The following is a 15109-nucleotide window of genomic DNA, read 5'->3' on the forward strand; positions in this document are numbered from 1 at the left end:
GAAGCTCTTCTACCGAACCAGTCAGAACCAGCAGAAACCCACCCCTGCCATAACAATAAAAAATGTAAATGCTTGCATGTTGGAGTACAGTCTCTAGCATAGACATAGGATAAGAAACACCATAAAAACAACTTGAATTCCTCATGATTAATTTTTAGTAAGAGTTTGTATAATTATTCACAGAGAATCCGTCTACAGCATATTTCATGTGTAATGTTTGAACACTAATCAGTTTCTTGTATTAGCCTTTCATACTCTAGTGCTGTTGTCCTACACTCTTAGAAGGCAATGGATTGGGGAAAGCAGGTTTTTTTGGGTAAACTGTATTGTTCGCGTTATTTTTCCAACTTGAAAAGAAGACTTTTGGATCCAACTCATGATATCTTTTTTTTAAAAAAAATGTTGGGTTATAGAGTATTATAAAATACAAAATTAAATAGAAGAACAATGGGGGATGGGGAGAGGAGGAAGTGAAATAAGGAAAGATAAGGGAGAGGGGAAGGAAAAAGAAGCATTGACTTCCTACTCTCTCTGTTACATTAAAACAAGGCATTAACATCAAATCACAGCTTTTTACTTATTCATAATAGTATGAACAAATCATTTTTATAAAGATCTAATGTAATCTGTAAAACCCAAAGTCATAGTTACATTCTTTTTCACATCAAGCACTAAGTTCAGAAGCAGTTTCTATGTGGAAACAAAAGTACTTATGTTCTTTTCTTTAATCAAAGTAATTAGTTTTGCCATTTCAGCCAACTCCATCAATTTCTGCAACCATTCTCCCATGCTAAGAATTGAAGTGTCCTTCCATTTGCAACTTATGATATCTGATAGAGGTATGTTGTAATTTTCCAAACTGGCTATACAGAAACATATGCAATCTGAATCCAAAGTTTGCATATAGGTCTATCCCCACCCACTATTTTTGGCAGCCTTCTGGCAGACCTTCTTTGGAAGTCATCCCAAAATTGTATGTTTGGTTTCTTATTATGTTACACTGGGGAATATAAGATAATGATGTGTAAATCCTTAAATAGTCATAATATACTAAAACATATATCAAATTTATAAAGAAAAATTAAGAAGTTCTGTTCCTCCCTTTTAGATAATATACAGGTGAAACGCAAAAAATTAGAATATTGTGCAAAAGTTCATTTATTTCAGTAATGCAAATTAAAAGGTGAAACTAATATATGAGATAGACTCATTACATGCAAAGCAAGATAGTTCAAGCCATGATTTATCATAATTGTGATGATTATGGCTTACAGCTCATGAAAATCCCAAATCCACAATCTCAGAAAATTAAAATATTGTGAAAAGGTGCAATATTCTAGGCTCAAAGTGTCCCACTCTAATCAGCTCATTAAGCCATAACACCTGCAAAGGGTTCCTGGGCCTTTAAATGGTCTCTCAGTCTGGTTCAGTAGGAATCACAATCATGGGAAAGACTACTGACCTGACAGTTGTGCAGAAAACCATCATTGACACCCTCCATAAGGAGGGAAGGCCTCAAAAGGTAATTGCAAAAGAAGTTGGATTTTCCCAAAGTATTGTATCAAAGCACATTAATAGAAAGTTATGTGGAAGGGGAAAGTGTGGAAGAAAAAGGTGCACAAGCAGCAGGGATGACCAAAGCCTAGAGAGGATTGTCGGGAAAAGGCCATTCAAAAGTGTTGGGGACTTTCACAAGGAGTGGACAAGGCTGGAGTCAGTGCATCAAGAGCCACCACACACAGACATATCCTGGACATGGGCTTCAAATGTCGTATTCCTCTTGTCAAGCTGCTCCTGAACAACAAACAACATCAGAAGCGTCTTATCTGGGCTAAAGAAAAACAGACCTGGTCTGTTGCTCAGTGGTCTAAAGTCATCTTTTCTGATGAGAGCAACTTTTGCATCTCATTTGGAAACCAAGGACCCAGAGTATGGAGGAAGAATGGAGAGGCACACACTGCAAGATGCTTGAAGTCCAGTGTGAAGTTTCCACAGTCTGTGTTGATTTGGGGAGCCATGTCATCTGCTGGTGTTGGTCCACTGTGCTTCACTAAGTCCAGGGTCAACGCAGCCATCTACCAGGAGATTTTGGAGCACTTCATGCTTCCTTCCGACGAGCTTTATGGGGATGCTGACTTCATTTTCCAGCAGGACTTGGCACCTGCCCACACTGCCAAAAGCACCAAAACCTGGTTCAATGACTGTGGGATTACTGTGCTTGATTGACCAGCAAACTCGCCTGACCTAAATCCCATAGAGAATCTATGGGGCATTGCCAAGAGAATGATGAGAGACATGAGACTGAACAATGCAGAAGAGCTGAAGGCCGCTATTGAAGCATTCAATAACACCTCAGCAGTGCCACAGGCTGATAGCTTCTATGCCACGCTGCATTGAGGCAGTAATTGCTGCAAAAGGGTCCCAAACCAAATATTGAGTACATATGCATGTTTATACTTTTCAGAAGTCCGATATTGTTCTATGTACAATCCTTGTTTTATTATTGCATGTAATATTCTAATTTTCTGAGATTGTGGATTTGGGGTTTTCATGAGCTGTAAGCCATAATCATCACAATTATGGCAAATCACAAGATCTGGAGAGAGATCCCATATATTAGTTTCATCTTTTAAGTTGCATTACTGAAATAAATGAACTTTTGCATGATATTCTAATTTTCCGAGTTTCATCTGTATTCCATCTACTTTGAATCATTGCCATGCCCACCAAAAATATTGGTGGAATTTCCAACTATCAATGTAGAGGGAATCATCGAACCACAGTTTTAACTAATGTATTTTTCAGAGTATAAGATGGACCGGACCATAAGACACACCAAGATTTCGAAGAGGCAAATAAAAAAAAAAAGTTTTTGAACTCTGCAGACTTCCCCAAAATGGCCCATTTTTCATGAAAACGGACCCGTATTTTGTAAAAAAAAAAGGGGGGGCATGCATAGCCTTTAGGAGGCTTATAGAGTGCTCCTGGGGATTGGGGGGGGGGGGAAATGAGCAAAAAATGGCCCATTTTCGCTCATTTCTGCCCTCCCCAATCCCCAGGAGCACTCTGCAAAACTCCTAAAGACTATGCACAACAATTTTGGTGAAAGGGGGTGGGTTCAGGAGGACAAAAATGCTGCATTCAGTGTATAAGGTGCCCCCAGATTTTCAGACTCTTTTTTTGAGGGAAAAAGGTGCATCTTATACTCTGAAAAATACGGTAGCTTAAGTCACCATGGAAAAAGTTGTTCAAATACCAGAGAACTTAAGTTTGGTGTAGTAAACTTCTGAAAGCAAATGCATATTTTTGTTGTACTCACTTATATTAGAATTTGTAGTGAGTTTGTTAGGGTTAGGGTTTATCTCAGAAATTTGAGAAATAGCTTGTTTATAAAAAGAGAATGGACCTTATTCCAACATATAATTCATTGTTTTTATTTAAGTATACATACTGGTAAAGATTTTTCTAGTCTTTTTAAAAACTTGCTCATATTTACTTCATTTGATTTATAACCACCCACCTCACTTTTAGAGTCACTTTTAAATGACTCTATGTAACAACAATAAAACAAATTAAAACACAAAATACATAATATAAAACAAAAATAAACACATAATGTAATCTATCATCCATACACCCTGGGGAAAGATTCCCATATTCTAATACAAAGTCCTTTAAAGCCTTAGGAAAGGCCAATAAGGATGAGGTCAATATAATCTCAGAGGTAATCATGAATAATATGAACATTGACAAGAATAGGTGCAAAATAAATACAAAAGAGGGGCTGCTGCTGGCCCTCTCTCTGCCATCAATCGTGAGTGGAACTGACTATTGAGGGAGGAGGAGGAGGAGAACCATCACAACAGCCTACCACTTCTGGTCCAGAAGGATACAATGATTGATAATATCAAAAATGGCTGAAGGGTCAAGAAGAACAAGAAAGATGAACCACCCCTATTCCACTCCTGCCAGATGTCAACCAAGAATGATCAGAGCTGTCTGTCTCATATAAAGATCTGAATCCTGACTGAAAGGAGTCTAGAAAATCACTTCTGCCAGAATCTTCTGAAGCTGAAATAAAATCATCCCTAGAAAAGGAAGTAGATGAAAATTGTATAGATTGTGGGGTTTAGTGATAGCCCTTGACGAGAGACTGAACCATCACATTGTCGAGAGATTCCTCTCTTAAAGAGTGGTTACCTAATACCAGAATCCAATTCATATTCTTTCTCAGGAGGCCTTAATCAGCCAGGAAGAACATGGATCTAATATAGAAGTGGCTGTACCAGCAGCTTTTATTAAAATGTCCACTTCTTCAGGCCCAACAGGATTAAACTCTCCCAAGATAATCAAGTTAGACCTAATCCCTGTAAAAAAAATCCACAGGAACTGAATCAAGACCAGAGTCCAACTCAGAGCAGACTGATCTATATTATCTCTCATATGCCTAGCAAACCCTTCACAGTGGCTCTCTAGGCAAACCACAAAATTGAAGGATACTAAGGAAGGATTGGGTCCCCAAAAGAAGGATCACTGGACAGCTATTCACAGATGAACTGGAGATATATTGTATGGACTTTTCACTATTCTTACTGGCATGAGGTAGACCCTAATAATGCTAACAGCTGTAACTTCAGAGTCACCGGTTGGCACTCTCCAGCAGTGCCCTAGGCATCTCTTTTCCTATTTCATTTTCCTTTATTCCACTAAATACCAGGGGGAATTCCAGGATACCTGGAAGAAGGGAGACCACTCAGATGCTTACTGATGTAAAACCCCTGCCATCTTCTTATTCCTGGTATCCACCAGTGTTTCGGTCAGATCATGTTACAGATCCTCTGCAACAACCCGCATGACCTTTTGAAATTCAGTAGGATCCCAATAGGCCCCATTCACAGTTCTCGTGTGTTTAGAATGCTGGGTTGACAAGCTGCAAGCTTATGACGGAGACCTGAGTTCTGCCCTGGGGCAGGGTGAGCTCCTGTCCACTCCAGCTCATGCTAGGGATGTGAAAGGACCTCCTGAGCAATGATGGTATCACTGGCTAATTCTTTCAATTTGGAATCACCATGGTGCAATGTGAGGGTCTATTGATTCAATTTTATACAGGCATGAACTAATGCTGAATGCCTCCTTCCTGACACTGCTGCACTGCCAAATAATGATGACCACATAAACTGCTCAACAGCTGATCAGTGCTTCTAGTGATCCCACTGTTTTGTTGCCACTACCATTGCCTCTGGGAAAGAAATCTTCTGTTTGCTTGTATGGAACAAGATGTTAGCTCTGGGTACCATGCTGCAACAAATCTGGCCCTTGATACATACCTCTGAAGCATACCTCAGAGATATTGTGGGTTTGATTCTAAGTCACATTGCAATAAACTGAGTCATATTATTTTGTAAGTTTCCCAGTGCACACAATAATTATATTTACATTATACTGTAGGCAGAGGTGGGTTCCTATCAGTTCGGCCTGGTTCAGCTGAACTGGTAGTGATGTGCTGGCCTAGGTCATAGGACCAGCAGCAACCCAGGCTGGCCATGTCCCAAACTGGTTCCCCGGTCTCCTCTGTCACTGCTGCCATCTCTTTTTTTTGTGCATGTGCAGAACAATTTCTATTGAACTGTGCATGCGTGCAAAGCATACATCCAGCGCCCGTAAAGTGCACGCACAAGCGAACTGGCAGTAACACCAGCTAAAATCCACCCAACTGTAGGTATAATGTAAATTATATATATAATATATATATATGTACAAATGTACAGATCTCAATTACAACTATTTTATTGCTAAAAATGCTAATTAATATCTGAGCCTTCAGAGAATCTTCATCTTCTCTTTATCTTATTCTGATAGAGTCTCTTAAAACAATACAATATATGTGAAGCACAATAAAGCAAAGTACAATAAATGAGGTACACCTATATAGAATGTGGGAGCCAGATGGCATGTGTGTGTATGTGTGTGTGTGTGTGTGTGTGTGTGTGTGTGGTATGTGTGTGTGTGGTAAGTGTGTGTGTGTGTGTGTGTGTGTGTGTGTGTGTGAAATATACTGCTCATCCTGAATCTTCTTCAAGCTCTGAAACATCTAAGAACTTCAGAAATTCACAATGCTAGTTTGGTGATGTTCCTTTTACACTTACACTTTTATAGGTTATATCTGAAAGAGATAATAGACATGTTATCTGTTCCTATCCATGTTCCTAGATAGACTCTGACCTCAGATTTTATAGCTTTTCTTCTATATATTTTTCTTTTTATGAGATTATTTTTAATCCTACTTTTTTGAGAACAATTGCACAAAATATTGTGCACATTTCTTTTCCTTTGCCAAAATTTGCAAAGTGCAAACAGTAGTTGTGGGTTTCTATTTTATCATAAACAATTTTTGTTATTTTAAAAAAGAGTTAAATATGAAAAAGAAGACAGAGAAGTTAAATTTTGGCTAAAACTTCCCTCACATATTTCAGCATGGTAGATTTCACATTGTTTCCTTTGTAAAGTTCAGCTCTACATTTTGTTACAAAATGGTGAAATAATGAGATCTTTCTACCTACTGGGAAAAGGTAACTAGATTTTGCTCTGGTCCATTTCTCACTCTCTCATGCCCTCTCAAAAGCCTTGAGATTAAGCTCAGTTTTGCATAGTTTAAATGGATTACCCAAGAAGGGAAACCAAAGCTGTAAAAATGAATACTTATAGTTATCCATTTTATTCTACTCATTTTTTCCTTTATTTATATGTGCCATCTGCTAATAAGCCTTAGACTAAATTACATTTTAGTTGACAGTTGGGTCCTGTCAAACCACAAGTCCTGCCTATGTGCATCACTACAGGGCTGGATTGTCACAATTCTTTTGTCTGTGGCTGCTTTCAGCCCTTCTAGCACACATTTTTTGTCCAGCCACTCATTGGGAGTGAGTTCAGACAGTCTCAAATACCATCAACATTCATTCACCTTGCTTCCTGCTCATCATGCCACTCATTAAAGAGGCACCAAATTATTACTATAGGCAAGCAAAGTGTCAAGCCTTCCTTTCCCCACTGCCCAGTTTAAAGTCTATGAAGTGGTCCCCATGCACTTGTATACATTTTCTGAGATCATTTTTAGGAAGCATGAATAACAGAGTAGAATGTTTCTTCATGGTGAAACTTCAACTTTTCTGCTGCTTTATATGTTGGCTACTTTTATATGCTGGCATAACATTATTAATCTGATTCAGTTGGAAGCCAGATGAGGTATGAAGCGGAAGAACAATGGTAGAGTTTGTCTTCTTGTCTGCTGGGAAAATAGATATCCTTTAGCTTTTACACTCTATAGCTTTCTGAAATAAGGTATTTTTGAATTTGTTTTGTGATGGATTAGAAACAGTGGCGAGGGTGATTGCATCCTGAAAATGTGTTTTTTGTGGAGAGTCATGGCATACATTTATCCTTAGAAAACCCCCAAATGATAGGGATATCATTTTTTGATGTTAATTCTAGAAGGTGCTGTAGGGCTTCATAAAACCGGTCAACTTCATCCTCTTCAGCACCAGTGGTTGGGGCATAGACTTGGACTACTTGATATTGAATGGTTTGCCTTGGACTGAGATCATTCTGTCATTTGGGGATTGTATCCCAGTACTGCTTTTCCTACTCTTTTATTGACTATGAAGGCCATTCCATTTCTTCTGAAGGATTCTTGTCCGCAGCAATATACTCAATGGTCATCTGAATTAAATTCACCCATTCCTGTCCATTTAAGTTCCCTGATTCCTAAGATGTTCAGTCTTGTCAGCTCTTGTTTGACCATGTCCAGCTTGCTTTGGTTCATGGATCTTACATTCCAGGTTCCTATGGAATATAGATCTTTACAGCATCGGAATTTCCTTTCACCACCAGATACATCCACAACTGATTGTACTTTCAGCTTCGGCTTTGCTTCATTTTTTCTGATGCTACTAGTACCAGCCCTCTGTTCTTCCCCAGTAGCATATTGAATACCTTCCAACATGAGTGGCTCATCTTCCATGTCTTATCTTGTACTGTGCATGGGGTTTTCATGGCAAAGATACTGGAATGGATTGACATTTCCTTCTCCAGTGGATCACATTTTGTCAGAGCTCTCTGCTATGACCAGGGCCGGATTTTCCTATAGGCTAACTAGGCTTCAGCCTAGAGCCTCAAGATCAAAAGGGGCCTACATTCAAATTGTTAGCAAATTTAAAATTACACTATTCTAAAAACAGTGAACACTAAAACACTGAACCAAAAATAAGGAGAAATTCTATGCATGTGACTAATAAACAAATATAAAAATGTATTGGTTAAGATCGTTCCAGCGCAGTGGCAGTTGGGGAGCCCGCCCACGTTCCCGGCACCGGCGGTCAGGCGAGAGGCACGGCCATTCCCAGTAGCCGCCCTGTCGATGCGGAGCCCACCAGCAGCCAGGCAGGTGAGGGCGAGGGGGGCGAGCGCAGCAGAGGAGGCGGCTGGCCTCACTGCCTTTACCGCAGAGCAGAGCCGCCCTCCGTCGGGAGGCCAGCTATATATATTGGTATATATTGATATATATCACAGTAATTATGTATTTTATTGTCTCTCATGTAATTTACAAACTTAAAAATGGGAAGTGAAATGGCCTCATAAGTGGAATAGCCTAGGGCCTCTTTTCATCTAAATCTGGCCCTGGCTATGACCTGTCTTTTTTGGGTGGCCCTGCATGACATAGCTCATAGCTTTATTGAGCTACACAAGCCCCTTCACCATGACAAGGCAGTAATCCATGAAGAGGAGTGCTAACAATACAGTGAGCTTAATTAGCCAGTGCTCTTAGTGCAAAGACTTGTGGAAAAACATGTGGCTTGAGAGATAATGTGGTGAAAGGCCCCTAAGGCTATTGGCCTGGGACCTGAGCCATTGTGTACTTATTTGTCTATTAGGAGTTCCATTTCTATGATTAGTATGAAAAGCTGAAACAATCACCAGGTTAAGTTTGGTGCAAATGCAGAAAGCAAATGCAGTTTTTAAAGATTGGGAATAAAAGAATGCTGAAGTACTGATATTGGCAACCAAAGCTGGCAAAGGGAATGCTCTGGTTTGCTATGACACATCTGGGAAATTCAAGGAAATGAATCACTGAAAACAGCTGGGTTTTAAAATAATAACTTAAACATTCTACTGGAAGATGTCTGTCATATTCCAGTAAAAGCACAGCAAAAGTAGCTAGCATAGTCCATTAGTTATTGCATATTTGCTGGTATTTAGCATTTAAATTTGTTTACATTTTACTTAGACTTAAGTTCTCTCTCCCCACCCTGCCTCCCTTTCCTTCACTGACGGGAAGAGCAAGTTTGGGATCGGTTTGCCAGGAAATACAGGCTACTGATTGTTCAATATTAATAGCTCTTGATAGCTGTCTTCTATTTCTTCTGTTATCAAATGCAAATAAAGAGGACTGCAGAAAACTGCTTCTGTTTAGGCTCTTCCCCCAAAGGCAATTAATTAATATGGGAAATAAGGTAAAGGGTGAAAGTGTGGAAAAATGGTTAGCCTATGTAATATTTGATTGCACAGGTGTTTGATTCTCTAAAGTAGAAGGTGTACCAGAAGGGGTTGAAGAATGCTTTATTTTATTTTATTTTATTATTTAATTTTGATAGGATGGCATACTTATTCTTAAGGAAAGAGTGGTTAAATTCAGAAACAATTTCTACTTGTTATTTTTTCTTATTTTAATGAGGTGACATTGGTATCCATGTCAGTATTTAATCTTTCGAGAACAAAAAGCAGGAGCTTGGAGTCGACCTGAAGTTCTCCAGCTGGACAGACATGGGGGATGTGACCTCTGAAGAGTCTCACATGAACCCTGTCTGACAAACTATCTTGAGATCCATTTTTGGATCATAACCCCACTGGGGGTGGGGTGAAGAAGGGGCAGCATCTCATCAGATTCAGGGGGAGTGCAACAGGTCCCTTGTAGGTCAGAGATTTCCCCTCTGAATCAGAGCCGGGGCGGCAGCATGGCAACAAGAGCTGGCTCCAGGCCAAAGCAGCTGAACAGGGGGGTGCAGAGGCGAGATGAAAGCCTGGTAAGATCTATTAACCCACAGATATAAATCAGAATTTATAAAGAAACTTTAGAGCATAAATAATATTGATGGACAGATAGGGATTTTTGCGAAAAGAAAGAAGCGGGAAAATGGAGGGTTGAATCACTAGCCCCAAAGAGAGCCATTTGCTTGAAATAATTTGGACAGAAAGGAGAAAGAAGAGAAGTGACAAATCCACTTAAACACAACCCCCTTAAACACATACTCTAAATTTGGTTTTGGACTTGAAAAGTTTGTGTTTTTAAAGGAGTCTAGGAGTGTGAAAGTTTGCTTCATCCAAGTGTCTTTTAACTAACATATCTTAAACAACCCCAATTAATGAGCACTGTAATGCAACAAGGGAGAAAGATCAAGAAAAAAGTACCATCTCACTACTGACATCTGATAACTTAATCTTGCCTGTGTGGAAAATGTTAATTAACCAACTGCCATAAATTAGAACTTGGAAAAGCAGGAGGGAAGAGAAACATACCTGAATTTGGCTGTATGCAAGTTTGTTTCAATTAATATATTTTGAGCAATTATAACCAATGAGAATTGGAAAGTATCAAGGAAAAATAATAACAAAATCAAGAACTGGGGAAATACAAAGTCTTTTTTTCTTTTTTGTCTGCAAAAGTTCAAGATGGCTCCAGCTTCTCTTCCGTTTTCACAATAGTTGAATTAACTAAATTTAAGGTGGACCAGAATTTTGAAATAAGATTGGTATAACTAACTGCAATTGTGGAACTGGACATTAAGGAAGAACAAAAGACCAAGATGGCTCCTGTCGCCCTTCCCCACAGCAGCTGAAGTAGATAAATTTAAGGTGGACCAGAACTCTGAAATAAGAATTGTATAATTTACTGTAACTTTGGGACTGGAGATTATGAAATGATGGGAATTTGAAGAATTACAAGAAATTATAAAAAATATGCATAAATCATTAAAATCAACTCTGAATTCTGAATTCAGAGAAGCAGGTATTTTAGGAAGAAGGGAAGGAAGTAGGGGGGAGAGACAATGAAGGGGTAGAAACAGTGGGAAATAGCAATAGCAATAGCAGTAGACTTATATACCGCTTCATAGGGCTTTCAGCCCTCTCTAAGCGGTTTACAGAGAGTCAGCATATTGCCCCCAACAATCTGGGTCCTCATTTTACCCACCTCAGAAGGATGGAAGGCTGAGTCAACCCTGAGCCGGTGAGATTTGAACCGCTGAACTGCTGATCTAGCAGTAGCCTGCAGTGCTGCATTTAACCACTGCGCCACCTTGGCTCTTAAAAAGCAGACAAAAAAGTCCATAGGGTTGGCAGTGGTATAGGGAAAATTGTAAAGGGGGGAATCTGTCCTAACAAAAGGGAATAAAAAACAGACAAAAGATGTTTGACAGGTTGATAGTGGCATAAAGAAAATTGAAATAGGAGATTACGCCCCAACAAAGGAAATATAAAAGATCTTTTTGACGGATGCTTGGGGAAAATTGAAGAGGGTGGACATGTCAAAACAAAGAAAGGGAAGAAGGCAGGAATAGAGAAATGGGACAAAAGACTTACTAGGAAAATATCAAGACAACAAGAAATTGTTATATGGGAAAATATAAAACTAAGATAAGGGGTTTATTCCTAAATATGACAATAAAATGGAGTTGCTAATGGACTGAATATGATAATGGAAAGATAATTAAATAAAGGTTACAATATATGGAATATGGACAAATATGAAACTGATATGGGGAAATTGTAAAGCAGAGGTTTGTGATTCACTTTTATACATGATAATTAAACTGAGTTGCTAATTGATTGAATATGACAATAGAAGGACAATTAAGCATGGGTAAAATATATGAAACATGGACATATATAGAACTTTTAAGATGATGAACAAAGTTAGAGTTGTACTGCTTGTTATCCTATATAGTAGATTAAGGGAATTGTAACGAACATTGAACAGTAAGGATTGCCATTTATAGACAATTAAGGGTGATCTAAACCAAGATATGGAAAAATGGAGAGGGGACATGAAATATACTTACAATGGGAAACTATTGAGATTTAAAGACAGAATTACAAAGTGGAGGCGTGTAAGGATATATAATTATATAAATATAATGATGAGAATAGCTGGGAATTGTAACCAGGTCTACATCTAGGCCAAAATTCAGCAGGGGGGAGGTTTAAAAGTATAATGACTGTATATGTATACTTTTTTGTTCTCTCTTTTAAAAAAAGGAGGAGGAAGATATATGTTAAAATTAAATATGTATACTGAAAAGGAATTATAAATACCATCAACATAAAATGGAGCTCGGTCAGAAGCTGAAATACACCAAGTAAATGAGATTAAGAGTGTGAAGTAGAGGAGAGAGGTAAGGGAAGAAGAGAGGGATAAGAGAGAGGGCAGGGTGAAGAGAAGGAAAGAAAGGAGGAATGGGACAGGGAGGGAGGAGAGAGGAAGGGGAACTAGAGAAGAGAAGGATGTCAGAGGGAAAAAAGAAGGTAGGGAGGGGGAGGAGAGAGGTAGAAGAAAGTGATGGATAAGGTACAAATATGGTGTATGGAGAGCAGAAGAGCCAATAATTGTTTTTGGGAGTTGATGGTAAGATATATATTTATATATCAGGAGTTAAACAAACCCCAGCAATGAAGTGCAAGAACGGTGAACCTGTAACTCTAGTGAAGCCCTACAGTCCCAACCCAAGGATGCTCACTGCTAAGGCAGACAGTCCACCAGCAGCATAATCATATACACAGGGATGAAATCAACTTTCCTTCACTACCAATTTGCAAATGTGAGTGTGTGCTTGCTTCGATCGCACATGCCATCTCTGCATATGCGCAAGACCTTCCATGCATGTGCAGAGCATCAAAAATGGGATGTGATGACATCCAGAGGGATGGGTGGAGCCTCCTGCCACCACCGCTACTAGTTCACTCAAACTGGATAGAACTGGCTGAATTGCACCACTGCCTATACTCATATATGTAGGAATTAATTCCCTCTAAGTTCTATACCATTGCCTACTTTCAAATAGGATTTTCATATGCTGTCACAGACTTTTCAAGTGAAACAGGATGAACAACTAGAACATAGCTCAAATTGTTATATCATTCCCAGAAGTGAATAACACCTACAGATTTAGGCAAAATTGCATGGCCATGAAAAATCAACTGATGATTTGGACTTGCCAAAATTACCTCTTATTTGTAGGTAAGAAAACATTCTCTTATAAAAACATTGTAACGTTATAAAAACTACAAACATTACAAAAACTACTGAAAAAAACTTCACTGGTGCATTGTTTCAATTTTCCTGTTGTTTTATGTCTCTTCTTGACAGGAAATTCCAGAATTGAGAACTTTACTACATATTAATTTAATTTTCTTGCTTTAACGTGACAGCTTGATTTTCTGAGCATTGGTGCTGGAATGGGTACCTCTGATTAACTACTTTTAAAATATAAAATAGGGAAGCGCAAAAAATGTTAGTTTAAATATTTCAACATTTTATTTAGAAAATGTTTTCTCCATGAAAAGAGCTGTTTCTGCCCAATTGTGTAAGATATTGTAAAGGTCCTTGTTAAAATTAAATTTCTTTGATTCATTTTTTAAAAAGCTTTTCCCAATGAGGTTATACTGTATTAGTATTATTCAAATTTGTATAGTTAATATCGAGACATCAATTATGTATATTTGGGGTGCTGTTTCAATTAGCATCTTTTTTCTTTTTTAATATTGTGATCTGATATAAAATCCAGGAATTTTCTTTTTATTTAAAATAGTTATCCTTGTTTTTTGGAGTATAAGATGCCCTGGAGTATAAGACACACCAAGGTTTTGAAGAGGCAATTTTTTTAAAAAAGTAGGTAGGTAAATATAGGGATAGAGAGGGAGAGAAATAGAGACAAATACAGTAGGTAGGTAGGGAGAGAGAGAAGGTGTAGATAGGTAGAGGGATAGGTAGAGGGATAGAGAGAGAGAAAAATAGAAAGAGATAGAGAAACAGTAGATAGGTAGGGGGAGAGAGAGAGAGAGAATAGGTAGGTTCGTAGGTAGAGGGATAGAGAGAGAGAAATAGAGAAGAATACAGTAGATAGGTAAGGGGGGGAGAGAGAGTAGCTAGGTAGGTAGATGTTTCCAGGTGTATTTATCCATGTGCTGGAGAATAAAATTGCTGACAATCTGCAGCACCTAAGACTTTCTTTCTGCTGGCACAGCACTTGATCAATCTAATTCTCATCAACCAGTTAAAGAGCTTTCCAAAAGGGAAAAAAAGTTTTTGCACTCTGCAAACCTCCCCAAAATGGCCCGTTTTTCACAAAAGCGGGCCCATTTTTTTCAAAAAAAAAAAAAGGCATGAATAGCCTTGGGGAGCTTGCAGAGTGCTCCTGGAGTATGGGGGGGGGACGAGCAAAAAACAGCCTGTTTTTCACAAAAATGGGCCCATTTTTTGTCAAAAAAAAAGCATGCATAGCCTTATGGAGCCTTATAGAGTGCTGCTGGGGGCTGGGAGGCAAAAACAGCCCATTTCTGTCTTGTTTCTGCCCTCCCCAGACCCAGGAACTCTCTGAAAGCCTCCATAAGGGTATGCACTGACATTTTGGTGAAGGGGCAGGGCTTCAGGAGGCAAAAAATGCTGTATTTGATGTATAAGACACACCCAGATTTTCAGCCTTCTTTTTTGAGGCAAAAGGTGTGTCTTATACTCTGAAAAATACGGTATACACTGAGGATGTCAAAATGTGAATGACTTCTTGAGAATAAGTTCCCATAACTTTGCTTGGATGGTTTTCATTTAACTAACAAGTAACAGTGTTGGTATTTTCATGTAATTTGTCAGGTTATTTAAAAAAAAGTATTGTTTTTTTTCCTAAGAATCTGTTTGTATAAAAAGTACAGGAAGTCTTACAACAGTTCATTTAGTGACCATTCAAAATTATAACAGCATTGAAAAAAGTAACTTATGACTGTTTTTCACACTTACAATGGTTGCAGCATCCTCATGATCATGAGATTATGATTCAGATGTTTAGCA

This window comes from Thamnophis sirtalis, unplaced genomic scaffold (genome assembly GCF_051295495.1).
Source record: "Thamnophis sirtalis isolate CommonGarterSnake01/CBP01778 unplaced genomic scaffold, rThaSir2_p1.2 scaffold_4, whole genome shotgun sequence".
Lineage (NCBI taxonomy): Eukaryota > Metazoa > Chordata > Lepidosauria > Squamata > Natricidae > Thamnophis > Thamnophis sirtalis.